Source organism: Benincasa hispida, chromosome 5 (genome assembly GCF_027475165.1).
Source record: "Benincasa hispida cultivar pf3 chromosome 5, pf3_genome.v1.1, whole genome shotgun sequence".
In the NCBI taxonomy this organism is placed as follows: Eukaryota; Viridiplantae; Streptophyta; class Magnoliopsida; order Cucurbitales; family Cucurbitaceae; genus Benincasa; species Benincasa hispida.
The window spans coordinates 30,881,828-30,902,400 of NC_143482.1; the positions used below are offsets into that span (position 1 = coordinate 30,881,828).

At 32.8% G+C, this 20,573-nt stretch overlaps 1 pseudogene; it reads left to right on the forward strand.

The window, feature by feature from the left end:
* The first annotated feature begins 96 nt into the window (after positions 1-96).
* Positions 97-20,239, forward strand: LOC120077277 (thaumatin-like protein 1b pseudogene; annotated as a pseudogene).
* The last annotated feature ends 334 nt before the right edge of the window (positions 20,240-20,573 follow it).

Below are 20,573 nucleotides of genomic sequence, written 5' to 3' on the forward strand. Positions count from 1 at the left end.
CAACCATCCTTCTCCCTAAAACATGATACCATCAAATACATTTACAACTACCACATGAAAGAGGGGGCCTATATTAGTGAACATGTCCTAGACATGATGGTCCACATCAATGTGGTGAAAGTAAATGGCGTTGTCGTTGATGAAAGAAGTCAAGTCAGTTTTATTCTAAAATCTCTTCCGAAGAGTTTCATGCAGTTCTTCACGAATGCACTCATGAATAAAATTGAATACAACTTGACTACTCTGCTGAATGAGCTACAGGCTTACCAGACAATGATGAGAGCTAAAGGTCTGGAATCAGAAGTACACGTTACTACCACTGAGAAGAGAGGAACGTCCTCCAAAAAGCTTGATGTTGTTTCCTCTTCACAGAGTAAGAGTATTCCTGTCAAGAAGAGCAAAGGAAAATGGAAGAAGAAACCCGTTGGGAAGAAAGACAAGAATTGTTGGGATTGGTGTCCTAATTCTTCCGGAGTCTCGTTGTTTTGTAAAGATACACTTTGTTCAATGAATAAAATGAATGTTATTTAATTCTGGCATTTACTCATATCCAATAAACAAAGCTCCTTGGTTATCTTATGTGAACTTAAGCATGTATATGTGATATACAAGTGGATCATGCCTTAAGTGAGAACCTCAATCGGTCTGTAGTATAAAGATTAAGGTGGGATACTTGATCTTGGTGACACTACGGATACGGCCTGCTTTGTAGAGATTTGCAAGTATTGTAAACTACTACAGATGGTAGATCCTGACCATTCATGTGGAGACATGGAGCGGGGGTGTCCTATACAAAGAGTTTGTATAAGACCTGGACTACGAGATGACTAGACTCTGTATATAACGTCGTTGATACTAGAGACTTGCATCTCACCTAGACAACCATAGGTGACACAACCTCAATCTTGAGTGTTTTAGGAACTTCTGCCTTTGAGGGCGGTCCTTTGATTAGTATGGGTGAGAGTGGCCAGATTGCCAACTCAACATGCCTACCTTTTTGGGGACTTGTCTGATCTGGGAGTTGGAAACTCAATCCACAAGATGGAATTCACTTCTTTTCCGAAGCAGGGATAAGTAGAGAGATTGTTCCCTTAAGGGTTGATTCCAGAGCTTAAACATAGTGGCCACAGCTTCTCTTTGGAAGAGAAGACTGAGTCATAGTAGAACTATGACTTATGTTCAAGGAGAAAGATGTAACTACATGGGCATAACGGTTATTGGCCTAGCTGTACTTACTAGCGATCTGTGAAGAGTTGTCGTACTGCTGATTGGTTAAGATGAACACATAATATATCTGTAATGAGAAGAGTTCAGTTGTCGGTCTTTAGTGAAGTGCCTGGTAGTTAACGGATGGTGGATCCCATGACTAAAGAGTTTAGTTAGTTATTCACGTACCGTTAGAGCTTCAGATCTACAGGTCTATGAGGTCCCCTTGGTAGCTTGGATTCTGTTGAGGATTAGTTCTTGGTGTTGATTTGAAATGTTCAAATTAACAAGAGGTATTTTGGTTATATATGATATAATCGGTATGATATATAAGATGCATCTAGTGGAGGATTGATGTAAACGAGATTTACATTAAGTACCATGGAATAGAAAAAGAACTATGGTTTATATGTTTCATGAGATGAAATATTAAAACTATAGGTTATAAATATAGTATGATAAGTTGGTTATCATTTATGTTTATAATAATATTAAATTATAAGATAATTTATACTTTTTCTTTTAAATAACCAAAGTAGTGGGTGGTTATTGGATCATGGTAACTATGAGTTTAAAAGAAAAGTAGTTTCCTATTTTGAAAAGTGGTCTTTTAAAAGTTTGTAAAAGATTTTGAGTTTTCTCTTCGACGAAAAAGAAACTCACAAAGTCGTCAAGTAAATACATATTTACTAAACGACGGTTGGGCGAGCTAAACGATCGTGCAGGTGCAAGCTAAACGATCGTGCAGTGTTTACTAAACGATCGCATAGCTTTGCTAGACGATCGTTGGCCCAAGGTACACAATCGTGTAGAGTTTGTATGCGACAGACCGAGCTAAACGATAGAGCTAAACGATCGCATAGTTTTATCTAAACGATTGGGCATCGACCTATACGATAGGTCTCCGCTTTCTCCCACTTGCCCAGTCGTGTACGCAATCGTTGTTTCCTCCGTTCGTCTGCCTCATACTAAGTCCGAACAGAGCCCATCTTCTAGATTCTCACACCGAGAATACCAAGGTTGTCTTGTTGATGGTGTCAGACTCAACTCGACATTGTCGCGGTTTTCTGGAGGCCGTTCGTGGTGTTGTGGAGGTTGTTCGTTGTTGCAGAGAAGTTCCTATTGTGGAGGAGATCGTGACCGAGAGATCGTCGAGGACGAGTGCGAAGAGTTCGTGCAGTATTGCGGTCGTGTAGATCGAGCGCTCATGGTTACTATTGTTCGATCAGAGTTATGCATCGGAGCGTGAAGATGCTTCTGCCGATGTTCTATAGAGTTTGATCTCTGTTCTTCTATATTGTTCATGCTGTAATTTCTCTGTATAATTGTATAACCGTTTGTTTTGTAGTCGACTGTAAATGTATTGTTGATTCATGATTGTAATTTGGAATAGTCTACTTCCACTGCTAATGGAAATTTCAATTTATGATTTCTTTCAAGAATAACACTGTAGACAAAGGAAAGTATTTCCACTACAACGAGGAAGAGCACTGGAAGAGAAACTGCCTCAGTACCTTACTGAGAAGAGAACAAAGAAAGCAAAACAGACAAACTAGTTCCTGAGGACAGTTTGATCAGCTTAACCAGTGCGAGATGTTGCTATTTGATGATAATCTTACCTGCTTTTGTTATCATGTAAAGACAAATGTATATATTTTGTTTAAATGAAATGTTCATTTTCAAAAATTATGTTTGTGTTTTAACGCATAGCAACTTCTGTTAAGAACCAACCTAGTTGAAGCCATTTGCAAATATTTAGATATTTAAAACAGCTAGAAATTGATTAAGGCAAGTAGTTATTTAACCTAAGTGATACGTTTAGAATACTTGAAACGTTCAAAGTGTACAAAACTTGTTAGGTAAAATAAAACCAAAATACTTCGATTAGAAAGTTTAAAAATTTCTAGATCTATTTAATAGAACTTGAAATCCAGTGAAAAACTTTCTAATTACCTTAAATTGGTTTCTCAACATTATTGGAATGATGTTCTAGATCACCTTGTATTATTTATTTCCATAAAACTTGCATAAATCAATAAAGAGTTATTGATTAATACTTTTAACAAGAGTTGTTTAAACAATTCAGATGCGTCTTACTCAAAGAGTTGAGAGTACTTTGATGTAGTGGGAGGAAAGTATGACTTCCTGGTCATTATTGAGAATAAGATACGTTCCCCATATAGTTTAATAAGAAGTCTATTGTACACTAACATGTTTACAATGATTCTCTCAACTAAAATGTTTGAGAATTACCTAGTAAGGCTAGGAATACCAGGTTAATAACCTAGGGTAATGGGTGAAATATCGGGTATGGGATACCGAATATATTTGGATATATAAGTTACGACTGGAGTTTTAGTCCAAGTGAGAGTTTGATGGGTTTTATGTCTTAAAACTCGTGGTTTGTAAACAATAAAACTTATTCTGAAATCTCAATAAATTGTTATTAAAAATATATATATTGCTTATTTTGTTTTAGAAATAAAATAACCTAAGAGACCCATGACTATTACATGAGTACTTGAACTTTATGTGGAGGCATAAAAGTGGATCAGGTTCGAGTAAATAATCGAAATGATTTATAGTATATGAATGAGGTTGGGTGCCTTATTCTAGTAACACTATTGGATGTAATCCACTTTATAGTTGTTACAAAGAGCTGTAAAGTGCTATAGACGATGTGATCCTAATTTGTACATATTGTGACATGAGGAGTGGGGGTATCTTGTGCAATGGGTTAGTATAAGATCGGACCACGAAAACAGTCACTCTTACTTTATAACGCTATTTACTGTTTAAGACTTACTATTTCAAAGCGATGACCTAGGTAACTTGACCTTAATCTTGAGCTAACTATGAACTCCTGTTTATTCGAGATTATCCTTAGATTTGCATAGGTGAGGGTTGGCTCAACAACGCCGACTCAATAAACCTCTATTTCAGGGGTAAGACTGGGTAGATAACTGAGGACATAAGGTGCAAGATGGAATTCACTCCTACCCACTTTTAGAGATAGTAGAGAGGTTGTTCCCTTGAGTGCTGACTCCGAGTTTTGGATAAGGGGCCCCACCCTCTCATTGGCCCGAGAGAGACTCGGTTTGTTGATCGAATCACAAATCAATTGTTCATTAGAGGATCAGTGGGACTAAAGGAACAAGAGATAATCTTGGGGGTAAAACAGACATTTGACCTAGCCGTTATTACAAACAACCTGTGAAAGGTTAACTTACTAATCATGGTTATATCGAGTGAACATAATATATCTACAATGAGGGGAGGCAGCTATGGGCTTTAGTGGAGTGACCCATTAGTTAACGAATGAAGGTTAATTCGGTATAAAGAGTTTAGCCAATTAATCTCAGATCGTTGGAGCCCATGATCTGTAGGTTCGCGAGGTCCTCTTACTAGCTCGTAAATGGATTAGCTTTAGAGTAGCGTGATAAATTAATTTGAAACATTGAAATTAGAACTAAGAAAATTAGTAATTATATTTGATATAATTACGCATTTAATTTTGGAATTAAATGGAATTAGAAAATTTAATTAATATTTAAATATGATTTAAATATTAAATTCATGAAGGTGAAATTAGTATAAAATTAATTTAAGATTTGATATTAAATTAATTAAAATTAATTAAATTAATTAATTAATTAATTATTTTTAATTTTATTATAAAATTAATTTATGAAATTTGTTTTGTAAAATTAATAAATGTTTTCAGTTTTGAAAAACAAAATTGAATTTTAGAAATCATTTTGGAAATCTAAATTGCAACACAAATTATGAAATGTTGGATTTCTCCACTACTCATTCAATTAGCTCACACTAAACCCACTTAAATTTTACTTCAAATATCCAAGCATGATTTGGATCTCATGCAACCATCTTCTTGCATGAATGTCCTGCAATAAATTGAGAAGATGGAAGTGGAATTGAAGCATGCATCAATTGAGTTTTTGTTGAAAATTCTTATTGAAGAAACTGTTCTTCAAGTGGGTTGTTGCAGTGAGTTTTTCTCCAAGTTCCCTTCATTCAAGATTGTTTTGAGTCTTATAACTCAATATAAAGCTCCAATAGAATAGTGGGGAAGAGCTTGAGGTAGTTCAGAATGAGATTTGGAGAAGTTTTGAAGCTGAGAATCGAGATTCTGAAGGTTCTACAATGGTATTGCTTGAAACCCTCTTGTTATTGTATGGGCATGCTTTATTTACAGCAAAAATTAATAAATTAGAATGCTTATTGATCCTTGTTTCTTCCACTGCATGTCGATATACTCCTACTGGTTGGACCATAAACATCTTGTTCTTAGAGGAGCATTGGTACTTAAGGAGTCAGAGGTAACCCAAGGGTAAAATGGTAGTTTGACCCAGTTGGAGTTATGAACACTCGTGAAGGACTAACTTGCTAGTATTGGTCTATATCCATGGACATACAAATATATCTGTAGTGAGAAGAGTGCAACTATGGGTCTTTAGTGGAGTGTACCCACAGTTAATGAATATTGATTAATTTGGTTGATGAGTTTATCAAATTTAATCTCATATCGTTGGAGCTTTTGATCTATAGGTGTAAAACCCTGAATTTCACCTGAGTGAATTGGGTTAAAACTTTGTTAATAAGGAAGCTTGTAGAGGAATAAAAGAGGAGGAAAATTCTTTAAGTGTTGAAAATTGGACCTTAAAGGCTAAAACATAAGTTGTAGCTAAGTGAGGTTTTAAAGGATAAAATTTTTGGCCAAGTATGAGAAGTATGCATCGATACCATGCAATAGGATGAGAGAGTGCAAAACAATGGCCTTGCCATTTGAAGTGTAGGCGTTGACATTGTCATTAGAGGTTAGACAAGCTTATTAAGTGTGGAGGCTTAGAAAACACCATACGTTGGTGTGAAGCTTGCGGCCAAGACACCAAGCAAGGGGTGTTGTGCTTGGAAACACCATGGTGGATGCATGGTGTTGGTGGCCAAATAATGGTGTAAAGAGTTTTCTAGGCGGGGCATGAAGTGTTGGGTTTTACGTCCTAAAACTCACAGTTTGTAAAAGATAAACATATTCTATAGTCAATAAACTTATTAGTGATTCTAGTAAATTGCATATGTAAAAGTTTAAATACAATAAACTAAGATCCACGACTATTATATGAATATTTAAACTTTATGTAGAAACATAGAGGTGGTTCAAGTTCGAGTAAATAGCAAAAATGATCTATAGTATATGATCAAGATTGGGTACCTTATTCTCGTAATACTATTAGATGCGACCTACTCTATAGCTGTTACAAGTTATTGTAAAGATACTACAAATGAAGTGATCCAGATTCGTTCATGTATTGACATGAGAAGTGGGGGCATCCTATGCAATGAGTTTGCATAAGATCGGACCAAGAAATAAGTCACTCTTACTTTATAAAACTGTTTACTGTATAAGTCTGACTATTTCATTTAGAAGACCTAGGTAACTGGATCTTGATCCTGAGCTAACTATGAACTCTTGTTTATTCGAGATTATTCTTAGATTTGCATAGGTAAGGGTTGGCTCAACAGTGTCGGCTCAATAAGCTCCCATTTCAGGGGTAAGACCGGGTAGATAGCTAGGAAAATATGGTGCAAGACGAAATTCACGCCTACCCGATTTAGGGATAAGAGAAAGGTTGTTCTCTTAAGTACTGAATCCAAGCCTTGAATAAGGGACCCCACCCTCTCACTAGGCTGAGAGGGATATGGTTTAGTGACGGAATCACAAACCAATTGTCCATTAGAGGATCAGTAAGAACTTAAGGAATACGACATAATCTTGGGGGTAAAACAGACATTTGACCCATCCATTATTACGAACAAACTGTGAAGGATCAACTTATTAATTATGGTTAAATCATGTGGACATAATATATCTAAAGTGAGAGGAGTGCAATTATGAGCTTTACTGGAGTGACCCATTAGTTAACGAATGAGAATTAATTCAGTGTAAAGATTTTAGCCAATTAATCTCGGATCGTTGGAGTCCATGATCTGTAGGTCCGTGAGGTCCGCCTACTAGCTCATAAATGAATTAGCTTTAAAGTCACGTGATAAGTTAATTTGGAACGTTCAAATTAGAATTAAACGAAATTGGAGAATTAATTAATATTTAAATATGATTTAAATATTAAATTCATGAAGATGTTATTTGTGCAAAATTAATTTAAAATTAGTTATTAAATTAATTATAATTAATTAAACTGTTGAATTAATTATTTTTAATCATTAATTTTATTTAAAATTAATTTGTGAAATTAATTTTGTATAATTAATAATATTTTCAAATTTAAAATTAAATTGATTTTTGAAATCATTTTGTAAAATTGGAAAAGTTTGAAACCCACAAAATGGAATTATGGACTTTTCCATTAACACCTTCAACTTGCTCTCACAACATCCATTATTCGCTAGCTTCAATGATCCAAGCATGAGCTACATCTCATGCAACCATCTTATTTGCATGAAAGTCCTGCAATAAATAGAGAAGATGGAAGTGGAATTGAGGCATGCATCTATTGAGTTTTTCCTGAAAAATTCGAATTGAAGAAGCTGTTCTTCAAGTGGGTGTTGTAGTGAGTTCTTCTCCAAGTTCCTTTCATTCAAAGCTTATCTTGAGTCCATAACTCAATCTAAAGCTCCAAGTGAATAGTGTGGAAGATCTTGTGGTGGTCCACAACGAGATTTGGAAAGGAATTACAGCTGAGAATCGAGATTCAAGAAGTTGTACAAAGGTATTGCTTGAAGCCGTCTTATTATTATATGAGCATGCTTTAGTTATATCCAAAGTTAATGAATTAGAATGTTTATTGATCCTTGTTGCTGATATGGTTTTTTGAGTTTTGACATTTAATTTCTCTTTGATTCCTTCATTAACTTTGTAATTGGCTCTTGTTTGATGAGCTTATATGTGTGTTCAAGAGTCTGTACATTATTTGGAGTCATTAGAGTTGAAATTAAGATGTAATTGAAGAAACAAATGAAGAAGACGGAGTTGCAGTTGCCATGCCGTTCAAAGTTTGAGTGAGAATCTAGTTCAAAACCAGCAACAACGAGATATAAAACAGGTAGTGTTGTGACGCTGTCCTTGAGCGTTGCAATGCTATTAAAAAAATCCAGCGAGATTACCATTTGAATTTCAAGTGAGAGTGAGATTTCCATTCAAGTGATACATTATTTTTAGCTCTCACGTCCTGAAGAGTTCACAATCGAGATCTAAGAGGTACTTCGTGTTACCCTTGGAGTGACCTCCATACGGAAAGTATTTTTTAGCATAAATCTAGATTTCAGTGAATAAGGAGAAGTCATTCAAATATAAATCAAATATATGATAAATAGATTTCAATTGTCACGTCTCCACATAATTCACACCGTGAGATTCATATGACGCTTTGTGTCACCCTGGAGTGATCTCCATATGGAAAATGTTTGTATGATTCAATAACAAGGTGAACGAGGGAAGTAGTTCATAGTAAGTGGGTAAAGGATATGCAGTCTCTTCTATTAGTTTGGAACGTGAGATTCCTATGTTGTGCCTGTTGGTTTGCTTTAGGCGGGCCTTGCTAGTCATTTAACGACGGCTATCCCCACGAAGGGTTGTAACATAGGATTCAGAACAACTTAAACTCTAGAAATGGATAAGATTTCTTAGGTCCATTCCCAATCTTGACTCTCCATTTCGATAGCATAGTTGGAGCTGACCTCTGACGTCTGAAAACCGAGGGTTACACTTACAGAATTACTAAAGTGTTAGTAATTTCTGACCCAAAAAGGTAACTAAATGACTATAGGAATAAGAGCTATTTCAGAGATAGTGTTTGGTCAAAATTTTTTGCTTTAGTGAAGGAGTATCTGACTACCCCTCGGTAGCACGTATTCTGACTCACTATAGTATTGTTAACAATAAATAATGGTTATGGGTACATTATTACTTGTTTTGCTAAAACATGATTTTGAAATTAGTTGCAATTTGCTAATAAGAATTTGTTTATAATTTTCAGCATGTCAAATTCTTCTAGAATACTCGCTTCTGAATTAGTTAATGGTAAAATCGAATCAACAAACAAATTACTAGCAGTTGATATCTTCAATAAAGTTTTACCAGAGGATTGTCCTCTATCTCCCAACACATCTAAAGTTTTTGACAATATAGATGACAATGCAAAATTCGAACAACAAGATAAATATGATTTGCTTGTTATCAAAGCATGGTTAGTGGAAAATGATAAAACCTGGATAATAAATTCAAATGCCACTAATCTTGTCTGTACTTTCTCACAGGAAACAAGTTTCTGTAGATAGTTAATAAAAGGCGAAACAATCTTTAAGATAGGGACCAGGGACATTGTTTCAGCTAAAGTAGTGGGAGATATGAAGTTATTTATCTCAAGAATGTTTATTACATTCCTTCTATGAAAAGGAATCTAATATCTATATCTTATTTGCTATAACAAAATTATAAAGTTTCTTTCGATAATGATGAAGTGTTCATCAATATAAGAAGTAAAAAAATTTGTTCTGCAAAATTAGAAAATAACTTGTATTTGTTAAAACCAACTGAGGTTAAAGCCGTTTCGAACATAGAGATGTTTAAAACTGCCGAGACTCATAAAAAAAAAGGAAAATTTCTCTAAATATTTATCTTTGGCACTTGAGACTGGGTCATATAAATTTCAACTAAAATGAGAGACTGGTTAAGAACGATCATCTAAATAAGTTAGAGGACAGTTCATTACCATCTTGTGAATCCTGTCTTGAGGGAAAAATGACCAAAAGATATTTTTATGGAAAAAGTCTTAGAGCCAAAGAACCCTTAGAACTCGTACACTTAGACTTGTGTGGTCCTCTAAATTTTAGAGCTAGAAGAGGGTATAAATATTTCATCAGCTTCTTTGATGACTATTCTAGGTATGGGCATATTTACCCAATGTACCAAAAGTCTGAAACATTTAAAAAGTTCAAAGAATATAAGGCTGAGGTTGAAAACCAATTAAGTAAAAGGATTAAAACGCTTCGATCAGATCGAGGTGGTGAGTATATGGACTTAGAATTCCATAACTATTTAATAGAACATGGAATCCAGTCTCAACTCACAGCCCCTGGCACATCTCAGCAAAATAGTGTGGCAGAAAGGAGAAACAGAACTTTATTGGACATGGTTCGTTCAATGATGAGTTATGCTCAGTTACCAAATTCTTTCTTGGGACATGTACTTGAAACTATAGTGTATATTTTGAACATAGTTCTCTCGAAAAGTGTTTGTGAAACACCTTACGAGTTCTAGAGAGGACGTAAAGGAAATTAACGTCATTTTAGAATTTGGGGTTGCCCAGCACATATGTTGTTGCAAAATCCTAAAAAGTTGGAACGCCGTTCAAAAGTATGCCTATTTGTAGGCTCCCCTAAAGAGACAAATGGTGGTATCTTTTACGATCCTCAGGAAGACAAGGTATTTGTATCGACAAATATAACCTTCTTGGAGGAAGACCACATGAAGAATCATCAACCTCGCAGTAAGCTAGTAATAGAGGAAATGTCCAGAGAAATGACAAATGCATCAACAAGTGTTGTTGATAGAGTAGGCCCATTAACAAGAGTTTTTGATGAAATTGGTACTTCACATCTTTGTCAAGAGTTGAGAATGCCTCGTCGTAGTGGGAGGATTGTGCAACAACCTAATTGGTACATGGGTTCAACTGAAACTCAAGTCATCATACCAAATGATGGCTTAGAGGATCCATTGTCTTTTAAACAAGCAATGAATGATGTGGATAAAGACCAACTAATTAAAGCCTTTGACCTTGAAATGGAATCTATATATTTCAATTCTTTCTGGGACCTTGTAGATCAACCTAAAGGGGTAAAATCCATCGGGTGCAAAATGGATCTACAAGAGAAAACGAGGCCGAGCTGGTAAGGTACTGACCTATAAAATGAGACTTGTGGCAAAAGGGTTTACCCTAAAGAGAGGGGGTAGACTATGAAGAAACTTTCTCTCCGGTTGCCATGATAAATTCAATTAGAATACTCTTATCTATAACTACATTTTATGATTATGAAATATGGAAAATGGATGTCAAGACATCCTTTCTGGATGGCTATCTTGAAGAGAGTATCTATATGTCTCAACCAGAAGGGTTTATTGAACAGGGTCAAGAGCAAAAGGTTTGCAAACTTAATCGATCCATTTATAGATTGAAACAAGCAACTAGATCCTAGAATATGAGATTTGATATTACGATAAAATCTTATGGCTTTGAACAAAATTTTGATGAACCTTGTGTTTACAAGAAAATTGTTAATAAATCTGTCGCTTTTCTGGTGTTGTATGTTGATGATATTCTACTCATAGGGAATGAAGTAGAATTTCTAGCTGACGACAAGAGATGGTTGGCTACACAATTTTAAATGAAAGATTTGGGAGAAGCACAATATGTTCTTGGGATCCAAATAGCTTGGAATTGCAAGAACATAACATTAGCATAAAGAAATGTTGCCTTTCAGACATAGAATTCATCTGTTTAAGGAACGAAGTCCTAAGACACCTCAAGAGGTTGAGGTTATGAAACGAATTCCATATGCATTAGTAGTAGGGAGTTTAATGTATGCAATGTTGTGTACTCGTCCCAATATATGTTATGCTATTGGAATAGTCAGCAGTTTTTTAGTCCAATCCTGGATATGATCATTGAACTGTCGTTAAGAATATTCTCAAGTATCTTTGGAGAATAAGAAATTATATGCTCGTGTATAGTGCTGTGGATCTGATCCTTACTGAATACACTGATTCTAACTTTCAAACCGATATTGATTCTATGAAATCAACTTCGGGGTCAGTATTCACTCTGGATGGAGGAGCTGTTGTGTGGAGAAGTATTAAACAAAGTTATATTACTGATTCCGCAATGGAAGTTGAGTATGTAGCTGCAAGTGAAGCAGCAAAAGAAGCAGTATGGCTTAGAAAATTCCCGACTGACCTGGAAGTAGTTCCTAATATGCACCTGCCTATCACTCTCTATTGTGACAATAGTGGAACAGTAGCAAATTCAAAGGAACCTCGAAAAGTTAGAATCAGAGGCAAACATTATGCAACATGATTAATTTTTGGAAGTTAAGTATATGAGTTCAATTTACGAATGTTGTATATAGAAACCAAAGTTAAATAATTACTTAATTAAATACAAAACACAATTATTGTAGACATCAAATAAATTTAGCATTATTTAATCAATAAATATAAAAATGAATGAATAATTTTATATTAAACATAATTAATTAATTTAAATTAATTATTAAAATAATTAAATTATTATAAATTAATTAGAATATTGATAATCATTATAATAATAATTTATATTAAATAGTTAAGATAACGTAAAATATTAATTATAAAGATATTTGTTGAAATTTATTAAGTCTAATGAATGTATTTATATTTAATAGTTAATTAAAATTCATAATAATAAGTATTTGATATAATTTATTAATTAATTAAGCTATATTTTTATTGGTCATTTCCCTGGCATAAAAATCTCACCCTTTTGCAAGATATTAAAAAATCGACGTCAGATGGGTTTTGAAGTTCCCTGAATGATAATATCCATAGTTTTAAAAACTAAAATTATATGAAATAAACAAGAATATTATAAAATTCCATAGGAAAATTTTTTAACAAATGAGCCCTAAAAGACATTCTATACCGTTTTTTGCTACACTATGAAAGTTTCCATAGCTTTAAATCTAAGATATTGAAAATGAATTTTCTTTATAGTGTTAAAGAAACACTAAAAAGTCAAGATTTTTCAATAACATAGGCTATGGTAGCATTTCAAAAACGTTATGAAAAATCTACCGTAGCTTTTTTTAATGCTATTGTAAGTGACATATGTTGTAGTGGTGTTGCTTTTGTCATATGAATAATTTCACCAAAAATATGAGAAAACACATTGTAAACGTGAGAGAATTAGTGCCTGATTATCATGAGTAATTGTCTCTTAGGATAAAATAAACTACCTTTCTCATGGAAGAAACATCTTGTCCACAAGATCCAACGAACTGTATTTTATGGAAATAAATCGAACTTCAACGACTTTATAAAAAGGAAAAAGTTTTAATAAAAGAAAAGTGATTGTGAAAAAGTTCCTAAAATCAATTTGAAGTAGATTCATATTTATAGACTATTCGTGGTCATTCAAATAGTCATGTCTCTTCTTCAAATTGGTTATTTTCAAAATGACATATTTATTCATGAAATAATACAACTCTACATAAAAGATCACTACGATTTATTTCAATAATCTATCTATAAATGGTAAGTTGACAATTCATGGTAAAAGAAAAAAGAAAATATTCGGTATTTTCCAATGAAGAATCTGCATCAAGATAAGTAGTAAACACTTTGAACTCTACCTAGTAAACATCAATAAAGTTTACTTAGCTAATCAGTGGACATGATGCCTTGAACTATCAGTTGTTCTTGAGTAAACTAAAACAATTAAAGTCATACAGTTTCTAATTATAACAAAGTTTGTTCTCATAATTTTGTTCATTTTGACCTTGAACACCACTTGGTCTCATGAATGTTTCAAATAATTTGTCTTAAAATTTTTATAGAAGCGACCCCTTCACACTCACATAGGTGATTTCTATAAAGAACATTATATATGGTCTTTACGTAAATAATTATTCAACAACTTATAGAAATCATTAAAAGCATAATTCTTACCCTAAAACCACACTTGCACTATCTCGTCATCCTAGAATGGGTAAGAAAAAAATCAATGCAGTGTTCACTAAATTATCTAAAGGTCGGTTTACCTGTTGAACCTGGATCTTAGGATCTCCAGTCAACTAGGTTGGGTTTCTTCACTGGTTAACTTTTTAAAATTAAAGACTTTAATCTCATTATCCTTGATGAACTTTCAACAAACTATCTATTTAGGCCTTTTACAAGCGGATCCGCAACATTATTTTCTGACCTTACAAAGTCAATTGTGATAATTTCTCTAGAAAGTAGTTGTCTAATTGTATTAAAACTTCATCCTATATGTTGAGACTTATTATTTTTCACTAAAGAGGTTTAGGTTATATTCACACTTTTAAGAATACCTTACAAGAATTTTGTAGTCTCACACTTCAGGAATACCATATAAAAAATCTGTAGCCAACTAAAACAATCCCAACCTCTTTTTAAATTGTTATCAAATATTCTCAAACTTGGATATTCAATTGGGGAATAGTCACTTTTCCCAAATACTTCACAATAACATAATATTTTAAGAAGACTTCGACTTTTTCATAATTCACAAGGAATTTTTCGTGGTTCTGTTAGAGTTTGAAAACACACAGCGAAAGTAAAATTGATCATTAAGAATTATAATTCATTAATTTTGGTTTTAAATTAAGCATGCTCATAAACTAATAAGAGAGTTTCATGACATATCTTTGAAGAACCTCTTGAAACTTGAATTTCAATTGCAAATCTTCTCTAAATCTGCTTGGTAATCGCCTCAAGGCCTTCCCTACTATCCTCTTGGTGCCTTAGATTAAGTTGTAAGACTCAAAATAAGCATGGATTAAGAGAAAATAGAGAAAAGGTTCTGGTTTATCAACTGAAGAGTCTTCTTCAACCTTTAAAGATTTTTCAGCTTAATCCACTAAAAAGCATACCCGATTTCCACTTCAATCTTCTCTATTTATGGCATGACTTTCATATAAAGAGAATTGCTGCATGAATTATATGTCATGGTTGGAAGATTGACTCAAAACTATGCTGGAGTGTATATGAGCTTCTTGGAATGGAAAGTGGGAAAAACCCACTTTTGAGATTTTCCATTTTCCATCTTTTTCAATTTTGATTTTCCAATTAATTTTCAAAATCAGTTTTTCAACCATGAAATCTTTATTAATTTTACGAAATTAATTCAATAATTAATTTTCTAATAAAATTAGTAATAAATAATTAATTAAATAATTTAATTAATTCTAATCAAATCAATATCAAATATTAAATTAATTTAACACTAATTCCACCATCATGAATCTCTATTCATGAATTTAATATTTAAATCATATTTAAATATTAATTGATTCTCTAATTTTGTTTAATTCCAAAATTAGACGTATAATTATATCACATATAATTAATAGTTCCCTTAATTCTAATTTGAACGTTTCAAATTAACTTATCTCTCTACTCCAAGGCTATCCATTTATGAGCTAGTAGGGGAACCTCATGGACCTACAGAGAATGGACTCCAATGATCTGAGATTAATTAGGTAAACTCTTTACACCGAATTAACCCTCATTCGTTAACTACTAGGTTACTCCACTAAAGCCTAGAATTGCACTTTCCTTACTGTAGATATATTATATCCACTCGATATAACCATGATTATTTAGTTAACTCTTCAAAGGTTGTTCGTAATAATGGCTAGGTCAAATAATTATTTTAGCCTTGAGATTACCTCTTGTTCTTTAAGTCCCACTGAACATCTAATGAATAAATGGTTTGCGATCCGATCATCAAACTGAATCCCTCTCGGGCCAATGAGAGGGTGGGGCCCCTCGATCAAGACCTGAAGTCAGCACTTAAGGTAGCAACCTCTCTACCATCCTTGAAAGCGGGTAGGAGTAAGTTCCATCTTGCACCTTATGTCCCCAGCTATCTACCCGGTCTTACCCCTGAAATGATGGTTTATTGAGCTGGCACTGAGCCATCCCTCAGTTATGCAAATCTAAGGATAATCTCGAATAAACCAGAGTTCATGGTTAGCTTAAGATTAAGGTCAAGTTACGTAGGTCATCGATTTGAAATAGTCAGTCTTAAAATATTAAACAACGTTAAAAAGTAAGAGTGACTTATTTCGTCGTTCGATCTTGTACAAACTCATTGCATAGGACGCCCCCACTCTTCATGTCATGACATGTATGAATTAGGATCACTTCATCTATAGCACTTTACAACTCCTTGTAACAACTACAGAGTGGGCCGCATCCAATAGTGTTAATGGAATAAGACACCTAATCTTATTCATATACTATAGATCTTTTTTACTATTTACTTGAACCTGATCTACTTTTATGTCTCCACATAAAGTTCAAGTACTCATATAATAGTCATAAATCTTTTAGTTTGTTGGATTTATTTCTAAAACAAAATAAGTAATTCATATATTCAATAACAACTTATTGAATTTTCAGAATAAGTTTAATTGTTTACAAGCCACGAGTTTTAGGATATAAAACCCAATAGGTTCCATATATAAAATGTCATAAAAATATATATTTAACTTTCAAACGACGAGACATACTCACAGAATGTGTCTTATCATGATTTTGGCATCAATTTTTTACTATGAACTTCATTGTTATGACATCTTCTATCTTATATATACTATTTTTCTCTAATGAATCTCACAAGCCCTTACTAAATCCACCATAATAGTCATTATATAGTGTGTTATCTAGTCCATTTAAAATGTGGTTTTGGCATAAATATTGTGCGAGTTTCTATGCCTCAAATGTAAGCAACCTTCAACTTCAACATTACAATAGCATGTCCTTTCAAAATCTTCCCAAAATCATAGAATAGCATTTCTTCTTGCCATCCATTGAAATCATTTCCATTAAATTTCTCATGAATTTTGCCATAATTTCCACATATTGTGGTACAACAATTTAGTATTTTTTATGACATTTATATGAAATCGATCCTTTATTTATGAACCAAAGTAAATAATTTTACTGAACAAGTTCTCACAAAATAAAATCAATAAGACAATAAATAAACTTAAGATATTATTCATTAGGCTTGAAACGTAAAACGACTTGAGCATATTATGTCTGATACCCATTATACATAATATACCAAAATAAGCCAATAATAACAGAAATAGTACAACAGTCATGACTTAAATCATCATTCTCATACAGATAACTGTATAAATGCAAAATTAGTTCAAAACATCAAACAACAATCCACTACACATATGCCAAACGATGAACTCATGCTAAAAAAAATATTGGTTTCAACCTATGAAAAAATATGATTTAAGGAGGACCATCTCTTCTAATGTAGAATATGAAATATCCTACTCTCAACATATAATGGCACTTCCAAAACACAATCAATTTGAAATAAGAGATTTATTTTTGTATTTTTTTTAAGTAAGCCAAGAGGGAAAAAATCATAATCGATCAATTTCTAGTAACCAATTAAACTCACTTTCAATAAAGAAAAAAACACAAATAATTCAATAATTCAAGTTGCCAAAACAATTTTTTTTAAGGAATAATGATAATAATAACCAACATATTTGTACTTCATGTATGCAAAAGTATTGTTAAAAAAATTAATGTAAATACCATTAAAAAAAAAAACACCTTTTAAAGCAATAGTACAAAATTGTGAATCAATCACAAAATTGCCAAAATACAACCTGAAAGTTCTTGCAATTGTCAGATGCAACAGATTGTCAATAATATAGGCAGTGTTCAATCCAGCAAACGCCTAGCTGATAGTAAAATCGTAGTAATTACTCAATCACATAGAAACAAGAAAGATCAAAATAGGAATATTATATATGTATAAATAATTTTAAACTATAACATCTTTATATATAGAGAGAATTCAGATATTTTTTTCTAAAGCAAAAGTATATGCCTTGAACCAATACAGCAACACAACTTTTTTTTTCCCCTCTCCCACTAATCTTCTCTTCGTGGATTGCTGTAAAAGAGAAAAACTGGTGTAAACTGGAGTTTTTCTTTAAATCTTTTTTTCTAGCTTTTGAAAAATAGTTATATATTCAAAACTTAATGCATATTTCACATGAAAAAAAAAAAACATAATAATTACATTTTCACAAAATTTTCTAAGACAAAATAATTAAAAAGGAAAAACAACATGCACTGGGTTTTACATGCTCACAATGGAAAGTACTAAATCGAGAACGATAAGAATATGCACACAAGGACAAAATGGATTACAAACATAATAACAACGATATGGTTGGGTACAAAGTCTATACAAGGAGATAAATTGAGGAGAAAAATTGAAGCAAAACAGAAAAAAATGGTAGAATATTGTCTTAAGATTGTTATGCGAATAATTTCATAAAAAATGAAAAAATACATAACCTTGTAAACGTGAGAGAATAAGAGAAAAAAGCTTATGAAAAAGTTGTCTTTAATGAAATTTTAAGAATAAGCATATTTATAGACTATTCGTATCATTTAAATGGTCGTATCTCTTCTTCCAGTTGGTTATTTTTAAAGAGACATGTTCATTCATGAAACAATGCAACTCTACATGAAAGGTCATTACCATTTATTCCAACAGTTTTTGCAAAATTCTTATAGATTGTTCTTAATTTTCGTAATTGTCCACTAAATTACTTTCATATTTTCAAAAGTGATTGTTAACCTAAACGTTGAAATTTATAAATTTTAGGTGTGTCGATGAATCTTATATTGTAGTAGTAAAATGGTTTGTTTGTAAAGAAAAAGAATATTTAGAAATTGAAAGGAATGAAATAGAAAAAGAATTCATTTTACACTTCGTGAGAATTTTATTCAATAGAACATCTTAATTTATGGCTTCTTCATAATGATCATTCTATAACCATTCATAAACATTTACAATTTTTGTAATACTTGTTATACTCTTGCATTTGCCCCTAGTTTTAATTATAGTTTCTAAAAAATATTGTCAAAGTCAAGTTTTAATGAAGAAAAAAAAAAGAGGGTATCATTTGATAATTGAGGTATGGTTTAATTTTTTTTTTTAAATTACAATTGTCTCCTCACAATTTTTTTTCTATGATTTCCACCTTTCTTTTATAAAAATACTTAAACTTCTAGACAAATTTAAAGAAAAATAATAATTGTTTTTAAGTTTATCAAATTTTAATTGATTTTAGAAAACAAAGACAGAAAGTAGAAAAATAAAAACCGAAAACAGAAAATACCCCCCCCCCACAAAAAAAAAGGTTGGTAGCATGGAGGATTAAGGAATGAAATTTAGTTTGAAATGTGATGCGTTTGATGAAGTTAAGGATACGAAAGAAATTAAGTATTATATTATACAAATTAAATTACAACTTGGGCAGCTATTATGAATTTATAGTTTATATATATGTCAATTAAATTCCATGGTCAACTTTGAAAATGACAAATTAAGCATTTTAAATATTTATTTGGGTTATATTGTAAATAAACTAAACTGGCAGCCCCATAGAAATTGGCTTAGCCAAACTCATGAATTTTTGCTATTTTTCCAACAAGTATAAGTAGGGAGGCAACACGTGATTTTCAACATAACTCACAATATTGATTATTAGCAATAGAAGAAACATCTTGAAATTAATTAAATGGCATTCATCCAAGCAACCCTCTTCACATTTGCTTTTCTATTGTCCTCGAATAAGATTTACATAATAGTACCTTTGTGTGTGTGTTTTAATGTTTTTCTTTTTACGTCTTGTATTTGATAATTGACAATTTTGTTAAACAGGCTATGCCGCTACAATTATGATTAAAAATAATTGTAGACATACGATATGGCCCGCAACATTAACTAGTGGTAACAGACAAAGCCAATTATCTGCCACTTGATTTGGATGAGCTTCTGGAGCGAATGAGATTATAAATGTTCCTACACCATGGACTAGTAGAATTTGGGCTCGAACAGGTTGCACTATAGATGACTCTTCGAGGTTTTCTTGTGAAACTGGAGATTGTGTCACTAGCTTTGTATTTTGCAATGGCACTGGAGGAATTCCACCAGCTACGTTAGCTGAATTCACATTAGCTCAAAATGGAGGCACAGATTTCTACGATATCAGCTTCGTTGATGGCTTCAACTTACCTGCATCCATAACTCCAAATGGTGGAACGAGGCAATGTGTATCGCCCAAATGTTGTTCAGATGTGAATATGGTGTGTCCATCTGATTTGATTGTCCAAGGGAAAAATGGGGTTATTGGCTGTAAGAGTTCGTGTCTCGCATATAACTGACTAGAGGATTGTTACACGACTAAATTTAATGACCAAAAAATATGTCAATCTGGCATCTCTGCTAAGATCTTCGAGGAAGAATGCCCCCAGGCTTATAGCTATGCTTATGACGACGAAAATAACAGTACAACCAGCTATGATGTTACCTTCTGCCCATGACCACATACCCACACACCATAACAACCATATATATTTCTAAAATCATTTTTATTATCATTTCGATAAAATAATCAGCGAATTCATGAATATTGTTCAAGCCTAGCTAATGAATAAAATGCATTTTATTGATGATGTTACATGAAATTAATTATGTATACTTTTCCTCCTATACATT